This window comes from Homalodisca vitripennis, chromosome 1 (assembly GCF_021130785.1).
Source record: "Homalodisca vitripennis isolate AUS2020 chromosome 1, UT_GWSS_2.1, whole genome shotgun sequence".
Classification (NCBI taxonomy): Eukaryota; Metazoa; Arthropoda; class Insecta; order Hemiptera; family Cicadellidae; genus Homalodisca; species Homalodisca vitripennis.
In genome coordinates, this window is record NC_060207.1 from 160,453,174 (window position 1) to 160,477,602 (window position 24,429).

The window sequence follows — 24,429 nt, forward strand, 5'->3', positions numbered from 1 at the left end:
TAATTTGATTAGAGGTAAATTATGCTTAGTATGTATATATATATATATATATATATATATATATATATATATATATATATATATATATATATAATATGTCTAATGTGAGGGATTCTCTAAACAAATCGTTTTAGTTTTCTTAGAGGTCAGTGACTCTTGTCAATAAATTGTCATCTAGGTTGTACAGTTTGTGTGAAATTTTGTTTGCAATATGTTAAAAATTATTTCACATTTTAAACATTTATATTTACGTGAACGTGAAGCATATTGTTACAACGTTGTTTGATGAATTACCTTTCCTCCTTCACAAAGAATAGAAAATTATGCCAATATAACAAAATTTTAATTATTTTGAAATTTATCCTATTTTTAAAGAAACAACTTTACATTACCGAAAGATATAAAAGTGAACATTGAGTAGTGACAATAATTGCCTTTCTTTAATACTTTCACAACCATTTTTGAGTTGACATACACAGGATAGTGTGATTAGAAGTAAACATGTAAACTCCTCAGATGCAAGTACATCTCAAGTAGAGCTAGAAATCGGGAGTTTAACATTTTGCAACTGTCGGATTTACGTCTACATTATTCAAATCACAGGTCTTCCCTTTCCTTTAAGACTCTCCTGAGTCCTTAAGGAAAATGAACGTCCAAGGAGCGAATTTTAAGTTTTGTGGATTAGCAAGCACGGTCCACTTGTTAAGATAACATTGCACTAAGTAGAATAGTTTTACATGGTTAAGTGTGCCTAGATCGTTCTGAAATGTGCTGTCGTGTTTTAAAATTGATGGGTTTTCCAATTCCCCAAACTCCTGATACAGTTGCCCATTGATAATCTATAAAAGCCACGCGTTGTTAAAGTGTTATGAGCTAGGTCTTCTGTTCGCACTAGTTTAAACAGAGACATTTTACAATATATTTTAAATAAAATTTCGCAAGGAAATCTAGATATTGATAAGTATAAATTATAATATATTACTTTTCACTATTCTAAATATTATTTTATTCTAGTGAGTACTTTCAATGTATCCATTAAAAGATAATTGGTCGCCAAAACTTGATGTATACTTGTTATCAAATTATGTTTCTACCAATAGCTACACGCGGCTTCACATGAAACTTCGTAGGCTTTGCACGTGTATGAGAATTTCTGTTTCTAGTGAATTATATTATACGTTGAGTTTGCCTAGTTGCCACAATCATGAAAACCTATTAAAAAGTGCTCATATATTTATGACCATTTTAATTTAATTCGGTCTTAATATTTTTTTGTTCCATAGTTAAATTTGTCTTCTTTCTCGATAAATAAAATATACTCGTATATGTACGTATATTCACAGATCTGAGAAACCTACTTCAATAATAAGACAGCAAAGATGGGGTTCTAACAGTCTTTATTTTTATAGTCCTATTATATAGTAACTTTGTCTTTCATATATAATACTTAATATTTTCTAAAATTTACAGTTAAAAGTGTATATTTACTAATACGTTTAATTAATTGTTTTATCTGGATATTTTATAATTATGTGCTCAACAGCTGGTGCAGAAAAGATTGAAATAAGAAATGTTAGTACCAAGCTTACTCCCTGCTTTCACACTATAAATGTAAACAAATTGAAAATAAAGGTTAAATTAATTAAACATATCTGGTTGTGCTGCCTTAAAACAATGCTTACACAGAACAGTTAATCACATTTAACAGACTTTCAATTTCGCAACTTTAGAGGCTACGATGTGATTTTTCGTTAACAGATTAATGGGAAATAGTCTGGTGTGATTTTTGAAATAACAATCGGCCTATATTCATCCCAGGGACCGTAAGAATGTCCATGTAAAATGTCAGTATATTCAGTTGTATAGTTTACGTGTGAAAGCAAAACAAACAAACAAAGGCAATTTTGCATTTGCAATATTATTAGGATATTACAAATACGAGGTCTCTAACTGTCAGAATCGGGATTAAATTTGGAAATAGTCGGGAAGCCGAAAACAATTGGCATTGTAAATGCACACAATGTATTTTTCGTGAAATGACATGGGGGCTTTTTCCGTAAGGAAGAAATTGGTCATCAGCCGTGCTTTTATAGGGGTCGAAATGAGGAGGTATCGAAAAGGTTAAATGATAATTTGTCATAGGTAAATCCTTTTAGCTTTACAAACTTAAAAACAACTGTCAGACATTTAAATAATAGAAATACCAGTGTCGTGCAATGAAATAAGTGCTGAAAGTCGCAATTTTTAGACAAAAAGTTGGCTTTAGCAGTGGTTGCTGAGTGTCCAACGTCTGGTCTCCAAAAGGTTTTTTTTAATACACAAAAGTCTTCACTTAAATCTCTTTGTACTGGCCAATACAACCTTATGTTTGAACTTCTAAAATTCATCCCTTTTTTGCAATTTATGAACCACATTTAGAGCTTTGGGACGCGCACAAGATTGCCATAACCCATGTTAGTAGCCGAACACACATCTTTACAATTTTTGCCAATAATTCTATTGCAGGTAAGCCTTTATTACCCGATTTGCGCCATTATGACAGCGTATGATGAAATTTTTTAAAATAGGTGTAACTCAGTTGGAATGTGTTATTGATCATAGGTGCATTGCGTCGCGTTGTTCTCATAGTTCAGTCCGGGGCAGCTGACTATGTCCACTGATACGTAATCGGCACCTGTGTATGATACATGGTTCGACTACGAGAACCAGTACCAGTATCCGCATGAGTGGCGGACACAACTGCCCCGTCCAGCGCGGCGCCCACACCCGGGTGAATCACAACTCCTCCAGGTCTGACGACACCTTTAATCTCTTGGCAGCAGCACACACGCTCAACAGCCAACTCCATTCTGAAGCTCTAAATTATAATTTTACCCAATCCGATAGTGGCAACAACCGATGGAGATAATTTATAACTAATTCTTTAGACTTTAATGGGACCGATGTCAGGGGTCAGGCCATGCTTCTCTTGCCCATCGTCTAACGTTTGACATTGAAAGGGGTGATAACTTTTAATGTTTCATTTTTCTTTTGAACGTAAACTATTCTCTAAAAGCGAAAATGCAAGAGACTATTGATGGAACTTAGAACAGATAGTGTGGAAGTGATCTCATTAATGGTGTTCCAGGCTAAAAATATTTGTTACTACTATTTAGACTATATTTTATTCTTTCAAATTGTAATCACAAATTTCGCAGTTGGACTCGATGTTCTACTGGAATTTCCATTTTTACAACATATTAAAGGTTCAAAGTCAGCAAAAATGTAGGTCTGGTTGTTAAGGGATACCTGTATGAGAGAGCCTACTTAGGATAATTGTCCAGGACACGAGAGCTAATTTACATTGTATAAGCACAAAACCTGGTTGTTCGTGAAGGCAATGAGGAATTTCCACTAAGGAAGATATTAATCTTCAGCCTAGTTTTGGTTGGGATTGAAATCCATTGGAATGATATCGAAAATTTTCAAAAAATATAGAAAACCCATTTTTTAACTGATCATGTCTTTTAGCTTAGCACACTTAAAATCATTTGTCGGACACAATGAGTAATACTCACAATAGGTAAACACATAAGTCACCGTCAGCCAACGCGATAAATAGCCTGAAAATCACCATTTTCAAACAAATAATCTAGTCGGCTGGTGTGTGACGACGGATAGGTATAAGTGTCAAGCTAAACAAATATGTTCCAAGAAAACTATTTCGTTTCATATGTTTAATTCATCAAAACTAGCGCGGCTGATGGAAACGTCTTTCTTAGGGACATTTCCTCTATCTAGTTCGCGATAAACTGGGTCTTGTGATTATACAACGCACAATGGATCTGGGCTCCTGGGCTGTAATGTAATTAGTTCATTAGTCTAATTAGAAGTATAGGCACGTAGGAAATTTTAATAATTGATTAGTTTCGGTAACAATTTTGTTAATTAGCCCAGTCCTTGGCCACACCGATTATTTTGTTTACACCCAATTTATTTTAAGCCAAGAGTTGCATGCCTGGCATAGCTTAACTTCAATATTTAATTGTCAAACAAATCTACTTATCCAATTCTGTTATCTTCTTATATAATCGAGGATTATACCACGAGAGAATGTATGAGTGTGAGGTGGGTAAAGAATTTCTTATATAATATTCGTTGACATGCGCAGACTTGTATGTATATGTAAAATTATGAATTAATATTAAAGGCGAAATATATTATGCACTGCATATATTGTATTACTGTCTATTTACTCAGCTGTTTATCCCTACATTTAACACTGTACTCACGTTCCCGTAATACTCAAAATTGGTATTTTTATTTAAATACGAATAAAAATATATAAATGTAAAAAAAACTAAGTATCTATTAATTTATTCAGTCACACACACACACTTTTTATTCTTACTACCGGACTTGTGAAACGGTCGTGTTATCTTGAAATGAAGATTGGGAATCTGCCAAAATGCCAAATGATAAGATCTAACAGCTATCCTAATACTATTCTACAAGATCGTTTCAGAGCAGCAAAAACGTTAACGTTAGATAATATGTTTTCTCGTTAGCACAACACAGAATGAGGCTAATACTAAACTTTGAGAAGCGTAGAAATACATAACAGAGCCAAATTTCCATGAATTACTCATGTGTTTTATATCATATTAAACACAGTTTAATTTAAGCAAATTGGTTGAAAATTTGTTTTATGAGGTAAAGAATTTGTAAAAAAACAAGGGGAATGCAAGTAAAGGGGTTTCCATTCAATCCGAAATTTTTCAATAATAACATACGGAAATTAAAATCGGTAGTTGGAAACCCCACCTAAACAAAACGAAAGATGACTCATTCATTTACTATCAGTTTGACTGTACATTTTAAAATCATAACTACATTATCAAGAAATTAATAATAAATTCCTTACAGTGATTTTTAATTGACTTCCTTTTGTACAATTCCGATATTATGAATTGTACTAAAAAGTTTAGTAATTGCATTATCAAATACTGACAAATAAAGTTATTCTCTTTAATAAACAGTGCATTAGGAAACTGTTAAGCTGCAGATAGGCACTTTAGCAGGACGACATTGAAGCATAACACATGGACTGCTCTATGTAACTTCTAGCTACTATCATGGATGTGTATGAAATTGGCATTTAACTGTACCACAGTGAATGTGTTGATTAAGCTGTGTAAGTGGGCAAATGTGTAATCTCCTTTGTCTTAATTAACAATAACTGTATGATACACTAACATCCTAAGATTATTATCTTCAGTAAACGGTATTTTTACAACTAACGATTAATATTTTACATTATAATGTCGATTATTCAATTCTGTCTGGCTGCAAAGGTTAGAACGAAGTATTGACGCCTTGATGAATCAATGTTTCCCAATGTGTGTTGAAAATACTACGAAATGAGTAATGTAAGACATGTATTGGTCCTCAGCATAATTTATTCTGTTTTTCTGCTAGACGGTTCTGTTGTTTTTATTTCCCAGCGATGCATGCACCTCAAAGAATCATTATTCACCTGAACCCCTACTTTAATTAGGTCTTATAGATGTAAGAGATATTAAATCTTTTTATTGATCTCAATTCTGTTAAAATAATGTTTATTTTTCGTTTACGTTATGTACACTTGATTCACTGGCGCTATGAGAATTCTTCACTGGATGTAATATAAATGTAAACGTTTCGAAAGAGCGATAAACGTAAAAAGAATATTAACTCATAATATTCAAAGGTAAAATAGTTCGTGGTTTCAGAATAAAAATCGACAGGGAAACGCGGAATTCAATAAATACATATACAGTAATCAAATGAATGGTTACAATGGTAATTTATCCATGTTTGTTTGAATAAAAAAATCATGTACCTGTGTACTTTTCGTATTTTCAGCCGTACGATGATTAATAGACGCAACGGACATTTTCCTTATACTTAACCAATATTTTCTACAGAATATGCTGTTGAAAAACTATATTACGCGATTAGTCTAAATAAGTGATTTGAGACACATCGATCAGAAATAGAACCGAAATGTAGTTTTTAATCCCTTGCTGAAAACAAATTTTCGACGGTATTTAAATATGATTTACGACATAATAAAACACATATGATCGAAGAATTGCGTAGTAAAGTAAGGTTGAGTGGTAGAGAGGGCTTGATGGCCCTAACTCCGCCTCTTTAATAAAGACATTTTTTTATTTCATAAAGAATTGCCCATAAAAACAATATTATAGAATCACATATTTATGTGATAATTCATGGAATGGATGAAAACTTGTGATTGCTTCAAAAATAACATTTAGCGTTTTGGGATAACGATGACGACAGGATATGACGGTTTCTGGGGACCTTGGCCAAGGCCAGCAGCCTGACGCTATCTCCAGACTTATAGCGGTTATACGACACATTAACTGAATGATTCACCGCTGTGGGGCGCAGTGGCGTCACCGTGCCTTATCGTGCTATTCCCCTCTATAGGAACTCTCCACTTTGAGTTCCCCTAAGCTGTTCTACTTTGTGAGCATATTACTTTTGTTCAGTCCAACCTGGTCTAGTGGCTCAGCTATTACGCCAAGAAAGGACTTTAGCTTTTGTCCTCTCTATCATTGCTGACAAGTTGAATTGTAATTTTTACGAGTTCTGAATAGCGGCCCACATATATACAGTATTGTATATAAATTATACATTATACGAAGTACTAATTAACTTTGAAATATCTATAGAAAATGTGGATATTTAATTCAATTGCATACCTAAAATGTAAGTTTTCCATAAAAATATTTTAGAACGTATATATTTTAACGATGAAAGACACTCCTTTAAAACAAAAACTATTTCTTACGAAACGTGAAATCTTGTGGTTCCTGCAAGTGTTCCAGTGCTTTTATTACAGGAAAAACATAGAGATTACAAACTCCAACACACCACCGGACAGTCTGGTCTGGTGTCACCGTGATTGTCGGATATTGCATAAGGCTGTCGCCGGAAGTATTTTACGCCGGACCTAATACACTGTCTTACACTTCCTAACATCCGACATTCCGTGTTCCCTCATCACCATCCGGTAAGCGAGTATGTAGCGTTGTCTGTCTGTCTGCCCGCCCGCATACAATGATTACGTTGCGGTTGTATATTGCAGCAAATGTTCCAAAATTACACAGCAGAAACCTGTAATTAAAAATCTCCGCACATCAGCTGAGGTGAAATTTCATTGCAAATTGTAAATCTGCGTAGTTTCTCCAAATAGCAGGAATTTCGAAATATTCACTCTGCTTTCTTGCACTCATAGAACTAAATTAGTAAAACTAAATTAGTATCAATTTTAAAAATACTGTATACTACTTCTTCAAATCAAGTTCTATAACATTTTATTTTTTTCAGTTTCTAAAAGCAAGCAAAGATTTTCAAAACTATTTTCTGTTTTTTTATACAATACGACGCGTGTACGAGTAAAAGAGCACCTATCACTAAAGTGTAGCCTACAGTATACATCGACGCGTTCGAATCTGGAACGGAAAGTCCGCGGATACCTGTTTACATGCTTAGAATAATGTACATATTCTACATTTATGTACATATACATCACAATAAGATATACATTTTGTTGTGAACACTCTCGTATAACAGTCATCAAAAACACATGTAAGATCTCTTTATTTGACATATAATATTATACTCACAAATGGACTCAAAGCTCTTTTTCTTTAAATTACCTGAAACAAGATATTACAAAATTTAATAAGTTTTAAATAAAGTATAAATTAAACTGTAATCATATGGTATTTTTTAATATTTGTGTAGTAAATGAGTTTAAAATAAATTTAGATATTAATATTAATTATTTATTTTAACTATCAAACTACACTTGCTAACACAATTCTACACCATTACAGATATAAGTATTTCAGAGTCTTGATCCTTTGCAGTTGTTGGTCCTGTTTTATGTAGGATTGACTATCTTTCGTTTTCCTGTATTTTGTCCTCATAACTGATCGGGTGCCTCATCAACCAGAATAAGGAGAAGATTTAGTAAAACACTAAAAGCTTGTCGGTTTCAAAAATGATTTGAGGTTCTCTAGTTATATTTTTAGTTCCGACGCTTTAGAACGTGCGACAACCTGTTCATCCAACCGATGAATTGATTTTTCAAAACTAATCCACAATGTAAATTTCTACGGCTATTATTTCCAATTCCTTACCGTTCATCCAATCATTATTTGATTCGGATGGCTGAGGCAATAAATTATCTCACGGATGACTGCTCTACTGTCAACACTATTGAACTGGACCTCTCTATCGGATCCAAAAATAGATTTATCCAAATTTGGAAGATTGCTCGGAAGTAAAATATTCATCTAAGATGGTGGGCCTCACAGACATCCTTGAGGAGAAATATAAATATTATATACGATTATTTATTGTTATTATAGATTACTAGCTGTTTCCCGCGGCTTCGCACGCGTCTCTTAAGCTTTGCCCGTATATTTCTTTGCCTTCAAATAGTGTTTGGATATTTTAATATACGTAACTACTGTGTTGTAATTGCAGTTTATAATGTGCAGGCGCTTTGATAACTTTTATATCTTGCAGTACAGCCTGGTGGTTAGTTACATCAATGGGCATTGCGTATAAACCTTCTACATAGAAAAATACAAATTTTCATAGTGATCGGTCCAATAGTTTCTGAGTCTATAAAGGACAAACACACAAACATTCATTTTTATATATTATGATTGCAGAAACAGTTTAAACAAAATTTGTCGTTTCTCTTAAGCTTACTCTATGCTTTAAAACTATAAGTGTAAAGAAATTTATATATAAATATATTTTTTGTCGCATTATATATGTTTACAAAGAACAGCTGATTAAAAATTTGAAAAGACTCTTTCACTTAATAACATATGTTTGCTGCAATGCATTTCTTACGGGTATTTCTGTAACCAGTGGGGCGGAATCCTGAATCGGGAAAGGGATAAAAAGTATCCTATAACCTTCTACAGATCAAGACGAACAAATTAAAAAAAAAAAATTAGGCGAATCCGTCCAGCCGTTTGTGAGTGATGCTGTTACACACGAAAAGTTTCATTTTTATATATATAGATTATATTATATAAGATTACCAAAGATTCCATTTTCAAATTTATTATATGTCGTAGGTGGACATTTTTCAGACTTTAAACATAGCTCTAGACTTTAAATACGGTTACAATAGTGAATAATCCAGTAATCAAAAGTGTGCACAACCTTCAAAGGAGGAAATGTTACGTTACATAAATTACACTATACTCCTCGTGTTTTATTACCTGTAAGTATATGTATTATTTCAGTGCTCACATATTTGAATATCGTCAACATTAAACTATGTTATAATCACCACCCACCCCTCAGACCTCAACATGGATGTGCGTAGATGAATATGACGCCAACAGGTCTACCCTCGCATCCCCCCTACCCCGCACCACTCCACTTCTATAACCACGCGACACATCCAATTACATGTCAAGTACAGTCACGTGGTGCACTACGTTATATTTTTATTGCATTCTGCCGTTTGGAGAATTCCTTTGCCGTTTCACTGGGTCTTCCAAAACAGTTGTTTTTGTAAATAAACATTTCGACAGTTTTCATTTTACATGTGATGATTTTGTAAAAAATGATTTTGTATGTTTTATTAGATACATTCTGAGCTTATCGTGGTAACCATTGATTAATAATCTGTGATTATAAACCTATGAAATTGAATAAAAGCTAAGAAGGAACAGTACCAATCCAGATCGAAGTACAATGCCCCACAGCCACAACTTTAAGATGGCCTTCGAAACTAAGAAGGTTTTCGTGCTCAAGAAGGTCTTCTAGCCCAAGGGAGTATCCTGGCTAAAGGGGGCTTAAATTCCACATGATAATTCCAAATGAGAACTTTTCGTTCAAAGGGAGGTCTAACAACCTGTTCAGAGATTCGAATACCCAATTATGGACCTAATCAAACAAAAGACAAATTTAAGGGCAAGAACTGACTGCATAAGCAACTAGGGAAAGGTTTATACAACAACATACTCTTCTAAGTGTTCTTTTGTTGGAGGAAAGTAATACACATTTCTAATTCACAATAAAGTTGTAGCCATAGGAGGTCTCCTATTTTACTTTTTCTTTAAAAGCTTATTTATATACGAGAAAATCTGTTATGAGAATCTTTTTTCCCAATGCTAATAATTTTAAGGTAATAGTAAATAAGATAAAAATGAAAGTGTTTAATAATAATGAATATATTAATACTTAAACCCACCAGCATGCACTTGCCTTTGATTAAAGGCTTGGCATAAAAATAGATTTTAATAATAATAACTGTATCGAAAATACAAGGATGAACACAGAAAACTCTGATATTAAAATTAGTGTCCTTGCTGATATTGCATAGTGGTGACGTCACCAGTGACGTTGACAGCGTTATAGACGATATATAAGCTCCTCAACACATTTCTCATCACCCTGCGATTTATTTTCAACCTGACAAATGTCATCTACAACTCATCCCAGCAGATCTGTGAAGGTAACGTAATTCCCGTGTCCGTCTTTCGTCTCATTCTCTTGTTCCTTATTCTTCAGCAATCTATTTATAAAATACAGGAGCTGCACATACGGGGTTTTGTTCGGGGGACTATTTCCAAATACCCATTGGACAGCGTATTTTCTTTTGAAATCAACTTACATTTCAATTGTTTGAATAGAATCGCATCAAAATAAAGATAATTTTTAAAAAAGGGAAATGCTACATTTTTCATTTAGGCTATTCAGTAATTGTTGTTTTACTGACAAGGAAAATGGTATTTTAGATAGGTATAGTTAAGCGGTAGTTCATTGAATTATTGATGATATTGACATGCCTTTTATTTCAATTGCTTTATCACACGAATGAGGAATGCTGACATATGAGAGGAATTATAATGCAAGGTGGGCTAAGACCATTCTGCTTTAATATAGCGGAGGTCACGAGAGAACCATTTCCTGACCCTTGCGTCCTTGGTCGATAATACTATAGAGTCCGCAATAAACAAAAGTATCTCAATGACATTGTCTAGTACGTCTAACCACCCTCTCTTCTGAAAAAGGTGATGGTCGTCATATTTCTTCAGCTGTAGAAATAAATCCTAGATTATACCAAGTTCAAACATAGGAACCCCTCAACCTTAAACTTCTTAATAAATGAACATTGTTCCCGAATTGTAAAGTAAGGATATGACTCAAATTGAAAACTGGCAATAGTCGTCTTGTTCTCAAGTTATCGAACACATTAACTTCATTTTCCAAAGTCATTTGTACTATTATTTTTATAAACGGAGGTAGATATTGAAAATTCTCAGTTTTATGAGACAAGTAAAGATATTTCCTATGTATTGCAAATAACAAAGAGATGAAATTTAATCCTCCAGGTTTGCTCCAAACGTTCACGTATCCCATATTGGAAATAAGGACAAATAATAACTTGAAATAAATTTAAAATTGCCTAGTGAATGTTAGAAAAGATTCTTTTTAATTTAAAGTCTTTATTATATCAAATGGTTAAGAATCATGATTAGTAAGTCTTACTTAAGTATTGCCAACTACCTACAGACCTACAATGTAAATATACAAAAAACATTTGCCCATATTGTTTTTTTCCTAGTGATTCAGTGTCACTGGTGTATTGTGAATTGTGGTACGTACATGGTATGTTACTGATGTGGTATTCAGTCACTCTAAGGTACGGACGTGGTATGTTACTGATGTAGTATTCAGTGTCACTGGTAAGTACAGACATGGTATGTTACTGATGTAGTATTCAGTTTCACTGGTAAATACGGACGTGGTATGTTACTGATGTAGTATTCAGTGTCACTGGTAAATATGACGTGGACTGATGTAAGTATACTGACTGGTATGTTACTGATGTAGTATTCAGTGTCACTGGTAAATACGGACGTGGTATGTTACTGATGTAGTATTCAGTGTCACTGGTAAATACGGACGTGGTATGTTACTGATGTAGTATTCAGTGTCACTGGTAAATACGGACGTGGTATGTTACTGATGTAGTATTCAGTGTCACTGGTAAGTACAGACGTGGTATGTTACTGATGTAGTATTCAGTGTCACTGGTAAATACGGACGTGGTATGTTACTGATGTAGTATTCAGTGTCACTGGTAAATACGGACGTGGTATGTTACTGATGTAGTATTCAGTGTCACTGGTAAATACGGACGTGGTATGTTACTGATGTAGTATTCAGTGTCACTGGTAAGGTACGGACGTGGTATGTTACTGATGTAGTATTCAGTGTCACTGGTAAATACGGACGTGGTATGTTACTGATGTAGTATTCAGTGTCACTGGTAAATACGGACGTGGTATGTTACTGATGTAGTATTCAGTGTCACTGGTAAATACGGACGTGGTATGTTACTGATGTAGTATTCAGTGTCACTGGTAAATACGGACGTGGTATGTTACTGATGTAGTATTCAGTGTCACTGGTAAATACGGACGTGGTATGTTACTGATGTAGTATTCAGTGTCACTGGTAAATACGGACGTGGTATGTTACTGATGTAGTATTCAGTGTCACTGGTAAAATACGGACGTGGTATGTTACTGATGTAGTATTCAGTGTCACTGGTAAATACGGACGTGGTATGTTTACTGACGTAGTATTCAGTGTCACTGGTAAATACGGACGTGGTATGTTACTAATGTAGTATTCAGTGTCACTGGTATACGGACGTGGTATGTTACTGATGTAGTATTCAGTGTCACTGGTAGGTACGGACGTGGTATGTTACTGACGTAGTATTCAGTGTCACTGGTAGGTACGGACGTGGTATGTTACTGATGTGGTATCCAAAGTCACTCTAAGGTACGGACGTGGTATGGTATTGATGTAGTATTCAGTGTCACTGGTAAAATACGGACGTGGTATGTTACTGATGTAGTATTCAGTGTCACTGGTAAATACGGACGTGGTATGTTACTGATGTAGTATTCAGTGTCACTGGTAGGTACGGACGTGGTATGTTACTGACGTAGTATTCAGTGTCACTGGTAGGTACGGACGTGGTATGTTACTGATGTGGTATCCAAAGTCACTCTAAGGTACGGACGTGGTATGTTATTGATGTGGTATGCAGTGTGATTATTCTGTACAGTTGCTCCTCCAGTTACTTCGAACTCTCAGATGAACGTTTGAGTTTTTGACATACGGTTTCCGTTGTTATCCACGACTTCGGTCATCGCTTCTTATTTATTTAATTTATTTAATAAAGTGTTTTGTTGTGCATGCTTAACCTTGTGCCGTAAGGTTTTTGACACTTATGAAGAGGATAGATTCCAATCGTTAAAACGCAGTGTTCTATTGTTTGGCATATTACAATGGCAAATCTCCGAAATCCCATTATTCTTTCACGTATGTATCATTCGTTTCGGGTCATTGTGTCCTTCGACAGTTTAATATGTTTTAAATGTGACTGTCCTTCTAATATCATATGAAAGGGTGGGAGATATTTAACTCCTCGACACATCTCTGTAGAAACTGCGACACCAAGGCATCCAACTGCGTGAGTCGAAACACAGTATCCAAGTTGTGATCACAATAGGCTCGTTTACATAACGTGCTTTATTCCACCGTTAAGGAATACCTCCCATTGTCTATAGACAGTAGCAGGAGGGATATCCGATGTAGTCGTCCCAGCTACTGTTTGTCGCTAAGCGAGCCAGCGATTATGCTAACTCGTGGTGCAAAACATTCCACGTGGAGGTACTTTGCATTTCATTACTTCTAAGTTGGGGTGAGATGTTTCATTTAGCAATATGGCGCCACTCGTGGAACATTTAATGTATCTTTTGAAAAAATTGTGTTAGATAAATTACGCAAAATGTTATCAATAACGTTTTGTACAGAGCTGATATAAGAGTACTACATAATAGCAGAATTGTAAGATAGTAGTTCTTTGTTTGAAGTTTTTTTGACGATGGATGGATTGTGAAGGAAACAGAATTATTTCAGTTATTTGCCTTCGTTCAGTGATACAAAACATCAGTAACACTAAGTTTCGAGATCTGCAATCTGATCTCTTCTTCAGGTACATAACTAATCTAACACATAATTACAAACTAGGTTAATATAAACAAATCATACCAGAGCGTTGTGAGACGCGTAGGCCTAAGTCAGGAATTACAACCACCATATTGTGTGTCAACTTCACTAACTCTAAAACATGCACTTAATGAAAGAAACTAAACACTTATTTAATAATATTGTTTATTAATACACAGTTTTAATAAACTGAAGTACTTAATACAGGTCACAATAGGTCTACACCTGCCGACCAACCACCTACGACTCAAATACATCTTAGAATCTATATAAAATCGAATTTGATAGGCCAGTTTTATTCATTAAGAGAACAAAGTAAAATAGTAAATCTCCATATATTCGTGTTATCTTGATCGCAGTGTTTTCCAATATGTATCGCTATATACATTCCATACAAGTGTCTATCGTTTTGGGTTTTTAGTAAATATAAAAATTGTTTTCTTCATAACGGTTTTTAATTTTAAAATGTCTGATAATCAATTGCTATAAAAGTTTGTTATTACAATTATTGGTTAAACAATTAGAAAACTAAACGGCATTTAAAAGCGAGAAATCTTGGTCCAAAGATAAAATTGTAAGATTTAGCATTTATTTGAGATAGTAAATATGACCAGTCAATGCAGCTCACAAAGATTAACCCTAGTTTCGTAAATAACTGAGTAAAGGTTTCTACTAAAATGCAAAATACGGTTGAAAGGTTCTTTTGTTAAATGTTAAACATCGAAATAAATACGAATAATTGAACTGAAATAAAGAATTTCACAGTTTAGACCGTAAAACATGGAACGATGAGTAAAGCTTCTAAAGAGTTTTGTAAACAATAATTAATATTTTCACAACATTATATTAATATTTTCCATTGCCACGTAAACAGTGAAAGCGCTGTTGTTGCTCAAGTGCTTTGAAATTTTAAATAATGCATTAAAATATATACAAGCACATGACCTTTGAGAGCACTTTCAATTAACGCCATACAACTTAACCCCTCTTGTGCTAATCAGAAAATAATATAATTTAGGTGTATTTTTATTTTATTCACCTCTCTATTAAAAACAGAAGTTCCGGCGACTCTTTAGTTTGAAACGAATTACAATTGAATGTTATTGCTAGACATTAGAACTAGTCATATGATTCGTTCATACCTCATTGCAAGTTAACGTGCTGTTAACATTTATTTAGTATTGTTATATTTGATTCAGTATTAACTACAGAACCAGAAATTATGTTAAAGCCACAATTCATTTCTAAAATATACATGTATATATGTGTGTGTGTGTGTGTGTGTGTGTGTGTGTGTGTGTGTGTGTGTGTGTGTGTGTGTGTGTGTGTGTGTTTTAGTAGAAACCACAGTAGCAATAGTTTGTATATATTTCAAGATAAATGTATATGTACATTCAGGCGTAAGATATTGTACTTTTTTTTAATAATTAGTGCAAATTCTTCAACCCTACAAAATAATAAATATCCAACAATATTAAAATGAGGGTACTATATTCTGATAATCTCGCTAAACTAACGATTCCCAAGGTAAAAAAGTTTACTACTACCTCTAGTGAATCCAGGACTTTGGAAATAGAACACAATTATGGTTATATAGTGATTCCTCAAACTAATATTACGTGCTGATTTACTTATAAACTGGAAACCACAAAATTGCGCAAGGTCACGTCACAACCTTGCGTTAAAAATTGTGCTATTAAAGGAATTGGGTTTGATGTACAATCCTCGGTCGTCCGACATCCTCCGTGTGTGCCATCAGAGGAGAAGGTCAGAGAGGGCCGTCCTCCCATTACCCGCAATTCGGGCCTAATCCCGGGGTTTAGCAAGATCAGTTATGCCGGGGAGAAACCGGTGGCCATTATTGTGTAAGGCCCAAGGTCGACTGGTGCGAGCCTTGGCATTTCTGAATCACGCGAGTCAGCCGCTGCCGTACCGCCGGCACACCGGTCGACCAGCAACGGTACCGCGGCTAGCTGCTGCCGCTGCTGCTGCTGAGTCATGTAACTGCAGCTAACCGCACCTCTAGCGGTCTGCAGTGGCCAGTGTGTCGCATGAAGTCATCAGGAGAGACAATTCAATCAAACTCGACAGTATCTTCGCGGAAGCTGAACAGTTATAACGTAGCGTTACTCTGTCCTCCTTTCGTGATAAGTTCCTGCCCAGCGCGCTGTTGAATGCAAATTGAGACCGTACTTTAACTTAAAATCCTGTGCACTGCAGGAGGTTTCGATCCCTAACTCCCCATTTATATATTCACTGTATTTAACTTTGATAAGCAAATAATTATTCTTCTTCGTTAAGTTATGAGAACTGAACGAGTAGCATTGTCAATTTATTTTACTACAAAATTATTACTTTTCAATCTTAACCATTATGATAACTTTCATACCTCCATTTACTCTTAAATTATCCTAAGATTTCTTGTGTAAACCGAGGTAATTAATATGTCATTGCATAAAAATTGTATATAGAATAATAATTAATTATTAGAAGAAAATGCAGGAATGTTTGTACATCGCTTATAAACTAAAACAAAGGAGATAATTTTTAAAAACAGATTTTTATGGAAAGGGAGCTAGTTATTACAATAGAACCAATTTTCACTCTCACACTTTTCACACAAGGGATAGTTGGACGTATTCCTATAGCTACTAGTAAAGTTTTAAGGGGTTCGCTTTTTGTCCAAATGGCTTTTTGTTGATTATACCAAACGTTTTAAAGAGAAAGCGATCCAATCCCATTCATAAACCTATATTAATTTCCTTGGGAATGGTCCCCGCGGCCTCACGATTAGGGGGACGCAGCTTTACCCATACACCAAGGAGTAGATACATAGAAGTGTGGACGCAGCTTTACCCATACACCAAGGAGTAGATACATAGAAGTGTGGTCGCAGTTTTACCCATACACCAAGGAGTAGATACATAGAAGTGTGGTCGCAGTTTTAACTGACTATAGGCTATAAATAGTCGTGTTTAACCATAAAAATATGCTGCCTTCAATATTGTATTTTTCAGAAATAATTCTAATATTGGGCCATTTTCCCCACACAAAAATAACGAAATGCAGAACTTCACTCATCATCTTATTATCAGGTACACACATAATACACGTAATATCACTATAAATTATTTGAGTCTGTGGGCAGCAGTCCCCGATTTATGACAACTGGACATTGAAATACAGTGTTCCAATTATAGTATGTTCTTGGAAGGAAGACTAACTCCCCAGAGGTATAAATCGTATACAGAAGCATCTCCTGGAGTGCTTAGTTCTAAATAGCTTTTACTCCATCGTTACAAATAAGGATATTTCCAATATCCTACCTGATACAACGATTCTTTCTAATTAGCGACCGATTCCGTTCTTGTTGGAACATCATGAAGAGGCCAGGTCTGATATTACATAGACACCAATTGAAGAAAACAAGATAACTACACCGATAATGAATTTTCCTAATAGTACTGAACTACTCAACTGTTCCCACATTTTTCATTGGGAAATTATTGAAATTTATTAAATTTCTTCTACTCTAAAAAACTCTGAGAATACTACAACCACCATTAAAAATCAGACAGAGCGATACTGTATGTTCAGAAAAGTTATATGTATATAATGTATGGTATAAAGATCTGAAGTATGATATCAGAAAAGTATCATTGAATACATCGATCTGTTGATGCAGTTTAAATGTAAATCTGTTTATATACTGCAGGAAACGAATAGGCTACGCGGATAATCGAACTATGATAAGACCGGATAGATTGGAGTGTCTTTGTCAGAATAAAATTGTCATGTGAGGTATAACCTGCTGACTAAGCCGTCAAGACAGTGACATGCGACAGGTGTCTGCAGCTGATACAGTCTGATGTGAGATAGCAGCTTAATGTCTTCATCTCATCGGAAATTTTCTGACTCGCCGGTGACTTATCGTTACACAGTTTAATATCGTATACTTCGAAATAAGAGTTCTGTTCTGTCTAACCCTATTTATAATTTACACTATTCCTACAATACGTTTTTGAACTGTGGTTATTGTTGTTATCAGTTGTTTTTCATTCATAGCAATCTAAAGAGTGTACGAGGAAATACGTTTGATTTAGGTTACAGAAAAAATCCTAACAATAATTTGAAAAACTTCTACCCACCTCTTGTGTTATGTAATGAGTTTAACCTGGAAAAACTTATAAAAAATGAAACTTATGATTATTTAATCAGATTAAACCGTTGGTCCAGATATGGAACTGCAACAAGCAGTACATTTTACCGCTCATTACAACGGCAACCACATCTGTGAAGCACACCAACAAACAATTTGAGGTTTGAAATATTATTTCATTACTTTTTGAGTGCCATATAGGTTTACACAGCTTAGTAATAACATGGATCGTCGAATTAATTAATATAAAAATTTTTAATGTAATTATAATAAAACTAATAGTCATGAATATCATATCAACATGTGTAAATGTCATAAAAAGTTCCTCCATATTCCTATCTTTCTTGTGATATCGTGTGAAGCACTTCTGATCAAAGACCGTTATATGCCCACAAAACTTACCCCTTTTCTATTCGGTTATTTAATTGTTAAACTGTTTCAAATATTACTTTAAGTTATGAGCTTAATTCTAACAATCATGTTTGTGTTCCGAATTATTAGTGAACTATACGAATCAAATGTCTTATCGCTACAAAGATAACGAACTTACAACTGGTCAGTCGGGTTCCTGATTAGAGAGCGTAGATTCGGGAGTGGCCTTTGCTTTTTAATAAATTAACGTGTTTATGCTATACAACAGGCAAATCGCGAAGGCATTTCCGAATCAAGAATGGCGTGTACTTATAGTTCCAAATTTGAAAAATTCTTGTGCACATAATATTATTTGAAAGAAAAAAAATTGAAATTAATTTTCAAAGCATTAACAGGTAGAAAACATTTATTTAATATACTGTAGGTACTCGTATTTGGTTATTTATTTATTTCAATGTACACAGTTTCACCATTTGACCATAAATTAGACTGAGAAACTTCCCACATGACTTGTGCGTGGGAGCTGAGTCCATTCGAGTTGAGAGATTATTCTTGTAGTAGGTACGGTAATATGTGTAATATACATACTACAACAATTAATAACAATCATGAACTCAATATAACGGGTTTAAACTAAAACGTAGCCATTGTAAAAGGTCAGTTAACACATGTACACTTCTAGGTGCTCACAATTAACATTCGGTTAATTTATCTGTGTTAATTTGATCTGATAGTGGATGTGAAAGCAATTACACTACACCTTCGTTTACAGGATCTCCAACTGTTATGCAATGCAGTATTATTAGTTTCACAGCTATTAGTGTTCTCATTTCTGTACCGTGTGCTCATTATCGCAAGCTTACAACATAATCACAATCGTGCGCCCGCACAGCTCCGCACTGTGCTGAAGAATGTGCTCGCTGTCACCTCGGAAGGCCGAACCATTCTGTACCCAAACAATGGTATTGTACGCGTGTCAGGGAATTTATAAATCATTTTTAATAGCACCTAATTCATTAATATTTTTATTTAAAGGTTATGTGCTAAGAGCATAATGAATTGGCAAAGAGAATAAATAACTGCACTCCCCTTTGAATTACTGTATTTTAATTACAGGCCACAAAAACATATTCTATATGATACTTCAAATGTGAAGTGGAATTAGCACTGCTGAGTGGTTTTGCTTGACAACCACTCACAACATGCTTGTCAACATTGCTTTGGCCCCAAACACTAGAGCAAAAGTGAGTTTTCTCGCTATGTAATCATGTTTTACGAGCGAGGCGAGGCCGAGGACCAAGGACGGGTTTGTTTCCAGTGACGAATAACCCTTTTTGGTATTGTTGTTATAACAGTAAACAAAGTTGTTAACGCGCCAAAAACGCCTGCGTTCTGCCACAGCTAACTTTACGGTGTCCTGAAAGAGGTGTAACAAAGCTATTTTAAAAATCAAAACATTAACAGCAGTTATATTTTGTTCAGTATGATGCAAAAGAGGTTTTATAACAGAAGAAGAGGTTAGATAACAGTTCTAGAAAAGTAGGCATTCACGTTTGGTAACGTATAACGATGGCAAATATCCGAAGTTCCGTTATCTATTCATATCCGTTCAAATTCCGTTTGTATGGAATGAGCTTTGAAAAAGTAACTGACATAGTGAACATGGGTGATTTGACGAATAATTATTATATTATTCTATATTATTCAATTTGTTATCTTGTACTTAAGTATAATGAAATATACCATTTGATATTGGTTCGATTAATCTACCTCATCGATTAACCATGATTGTACCCAAAAAAGACTTTAAAATATGTTAATAGTTCTATTTCAACGTCATTTTACTCGTACTGAATATTTATTTGCTTCCATATAATGCAGTAATATTGTGGGATATGATGCGCACCTTATTTTCATGATAGGCCTTAAACACTTTGTTTTGATTTTAATGCGTACTTGTAGTTAAACTCAACCAAAATATTTATTGCAGTTCTTGGTAGTATTTTTGTGTATTATCGTGAATAGAATGTATATCTAGTTTATTGCGAGTAGTAAGTTTCTAAAGCATGAGTCATTTGGTTATATTTAGGTTTTGAACTGTTTTTAAATTTAAAAAAGAAATTTCTGCAATAGGTTGTAATTTTTTTAATATTCAAAGGAACGAATCTGTGTAAAAATTTGCTTTTACTGTTGATTTTTACAATATTGTTTTTATAACATTTTATTAATAGTAGCCAATTTTATTAGTTACAGATGAAATGAGTGTATGCATGAAATGAAAATATACAAATAATTAGTTTTAAAAATAGCTTGTTAACAACAAAAGCAAAACAAGCCATAATTATTTGCTTACATCACAAAATAAAATATGTGGTACAAATATAAAAGTTGCTAATAATTTGAAGCAACAGAAAACAGAACATCTTTTGAACATTTAATTTTTCGCAGAATATAATGACTAAGTTGAAATTTAAATTAAATAACACAAATTGAACTTAGTCCTGTGAGGGATATAGCGAACATTAAACAATTTTACTAGTCTGGCAATAACTACTTAATTAATTAACGTTCAATTTTCAAAATGCTTCAGTTTAGCACATCTAGTCTGCATGACTGAACACAATTGAACCGTCCTATAGCACATCTTGGTCTGTTAATTAAATGCTAATCGATCAATCCTACGAGAGATGAACAAAGCGAGTCGAAGTGCTGGGGTCACATACTGTACCAGCCGACTACAAGTTTACTGCGGACATGACAGCTGTTAGCTCCATCATTGCAGTCCAACATAAACACGGCCATAAACTTGCTGTTCTGGTTACATGGGCTGGGTCACATACTGTACCAGCCGACTACAAGTTTACTGCGGACATGACAGCTGTTAGCTCCATCATTGCAGTCCAACATAAACACGGCCATAAACTTGCTGTTCTGGTTACATGGGCTGGGCCACATACTGTACCAGCCGACTACAAGTTTACTGCGGACATGACAGCTGTTAGCTCCATCATTGCAGTCCAACATAAACACGGCCATAAACTTGCTGTTCTGGTTACATGGGCTGGGCCACATACTGTACCAGCCGACTACAAGTTTACTGCGGACATGACAGCTGTTAGCTCCATCATTGCAGTCCAACATAAACACGGCCATAAACTTGCTGTTCTGGTTACATGGGCTGGGCCACATACTGTACCAGCCGACTACAAGTTTACTGCGGACATGACAGCTGTTAGCTCCATCATTGCAGTCCAACATAAACACGGCCATAAACTTGCTGTTCTGGTTACATGGGCTGGGCCACATACTGTACCAGCCGACTACAAGTTTACTGCGGACATGACAGCTGTTAGCTCCATCATTGCAGTCCAACATAAACACGGCCATAAACTTGCTGTTCTGGTTACATGGGCTGGGCCACATACTGTACCAGCCGACTACAAGTTTACTGCGGACATGACAGCTGTTAGCTCCATCATTGCAGTCCAACATAAACACGGCCATAAACTTGCTGTTCTGGTTACATGGGCTGGGCTACATCCCTCTTGTGCAGTAAAGCGTAGTTAGGCCAATCTCTATCAGGATTATAGCCTGTTGTTAACTTCATGGTTTGTGTTAGCTGCTCAACTCATACAGATCTTTTTTTAACTCAATTTTAAGCGATTAATAATGTGTATAATTAGCTATGTAAACTGTTACGTCAGACTTAGTGTTATATAAGATCGTTTAGCTCTAAGAATATTATTAATACAGTATCCAGTAGTAATTAAATTACATAATGACTAACACAGACAAAAAATTCGTACTTATCCAGTTAATAAATTACTTTACTGTCAACTTTCACACTTGCTGACAGTCAAAGACAAAGTGTGGGGTACATTACAGTTGCCAACCCTAATTATAAGTTAAGTAATCGCTGTTTTCCACAGAACCAATTTACTTAATATTTAAAGTCATCGTTCCTAATAAAACTCAAAAGGAGAAATATTAACTTATATGCAACACGCTTCTAACTATGTGGCTGCACCCTCATAAATTTATATTACAAATTAATAAAACTCGTTGTAGTTAAATACATCGTCACTAAAAGTTCTACAAATTAACCAAGAAAAATATAAAACTCGTGATTTGTGGGGATGTTCTTACTTCTCTGGCCTTGACTATTTTTAATGGGGGGAAAACATGACCATATCACCCATTACGATAATTTTGATTCATCACAAATTTGTACCAGAAATAATAATTATTTTTCTATTACAATTAAAATTGTATTATTATAGTTATTTAGTTCTTTCTTTACTGTGTTTATTTATTACGGAATTATGTTCCATCTTCAGAATTCATAAAAACTTCCCAAGTTAAAAAGATTTCCTTTTTACACAGAAATACTCAAGTAACCAACCACCATGTTTTAATTAATAAGTCATTTGTTTAATGTCATGTGTCATGTGTATTATGCATAGACAAAACTTCACTAGTCATAGTGATTAATTAATTTCTTTAACCTATCATTATACATAACTATGGTAAAATATAAATATATATATATATATAAATATTATGACTGGATTAATTACTGTTGCTGTAACACATACGTGTATACACAGACAACCAATATTCATATAACTGTCAAAAAAAATTAACTCAAGGTTAAACTGTTAATGCTTGATCTGCACAATAGCTATGATACCCCACATCGTAACAGTCAACCCCTATTATACCGGTCGTGACTGTGAAAGGGTTCAAAGATTTATTTCACCGACGTCCTCCTACTTAAACCAATTGTGAATTTGCAATATCTCATTTCGCTACGGATATGTATATTCTAGAGCGACATTTTGTTACGGTACACGTTTGTATTCAAGATGGAAAGATCAAAGTGATCCAAGATATTTTAGTACTTAAGCTTAAAGATCCTACCTGCCTTGTATACCTGATTTAAAATAAATCCTTAACACTGCATACCTCATTTGAATATTTTCAAACACACTGCTAGTTGTTTAATTCTAAATTTTCTTCACTTGTGCAGCTCTTTAAGATGTTCCACATGAATTTGTATTGTAGGAATTGATTTTTTCATGCAATTTGTTTAGTTGTCACTCTAAATTAGCTATGGAGGAGAAAGTGATATGCAACGCGCCTTCACGACGGGCGCACGATTTAGCTCAATTTCCTCTCGGGCTGGCTGCACGATTAAGCGCATCTCATCTCCAAATTACAAAAATGAAGTCGGGGCATGACGTAATGGTTGTGTGGCAACAAAGTGATGCCGCGGCCCAGTTGCATGACGCGTGGTGCTGTGAGGCAACATGAGCTGGAAGTTGATGAGTAATCGCGAGCGACTGCAAGGGATCGTGAGTGAGTCTCAGGCACTGAGGTGGAAGTAGGAGTCCTCGAGCTTGGCAGAGAAAAGTAAATAAATTAGCCCGTATCTCATTATACAAAACTCTTCACCTACTGTTACATCCGCCGCCATAAATCTATTAACTATTTGTACCATTTTCAGGCTATAAATACATTAATGTAATTTTCCTCTTAAAAGACAAATAGACTACTTGTGCCTTTGGCAGTTTCAGAATTCTACTTATGTATGACACGTATAACGATACCGTATTAAAAATAAACTTCCACTAATTTTTAGTTTCAATTTATTATTTTTATTTATCTATGAGATTTAGAAGAGATAGACCTATAATAAGTGTTAAAAAGAAAGTGAAGCTAAGACGTCATCATAAGGAATATACGTAAAAAATACAGCTTTAACTGATTATAGCTGTACA

The 24,429-nt window shown here is 34.7% G+C and overlaps 1 protein-coding gene across 1 annotated transcript in view; it reads right to left on the reverse strand.

Annotated features, from left to right (window-relative positions):
- LOC124375216 (flocculation protein FLO11) overlaps window positions 1-24,429 on the reverse strand; it is a 252,954-nt gene that overhangs the window by 161,681 nt on the left and 66,844 nt on the right. The window lies entirely within an intron of this gene.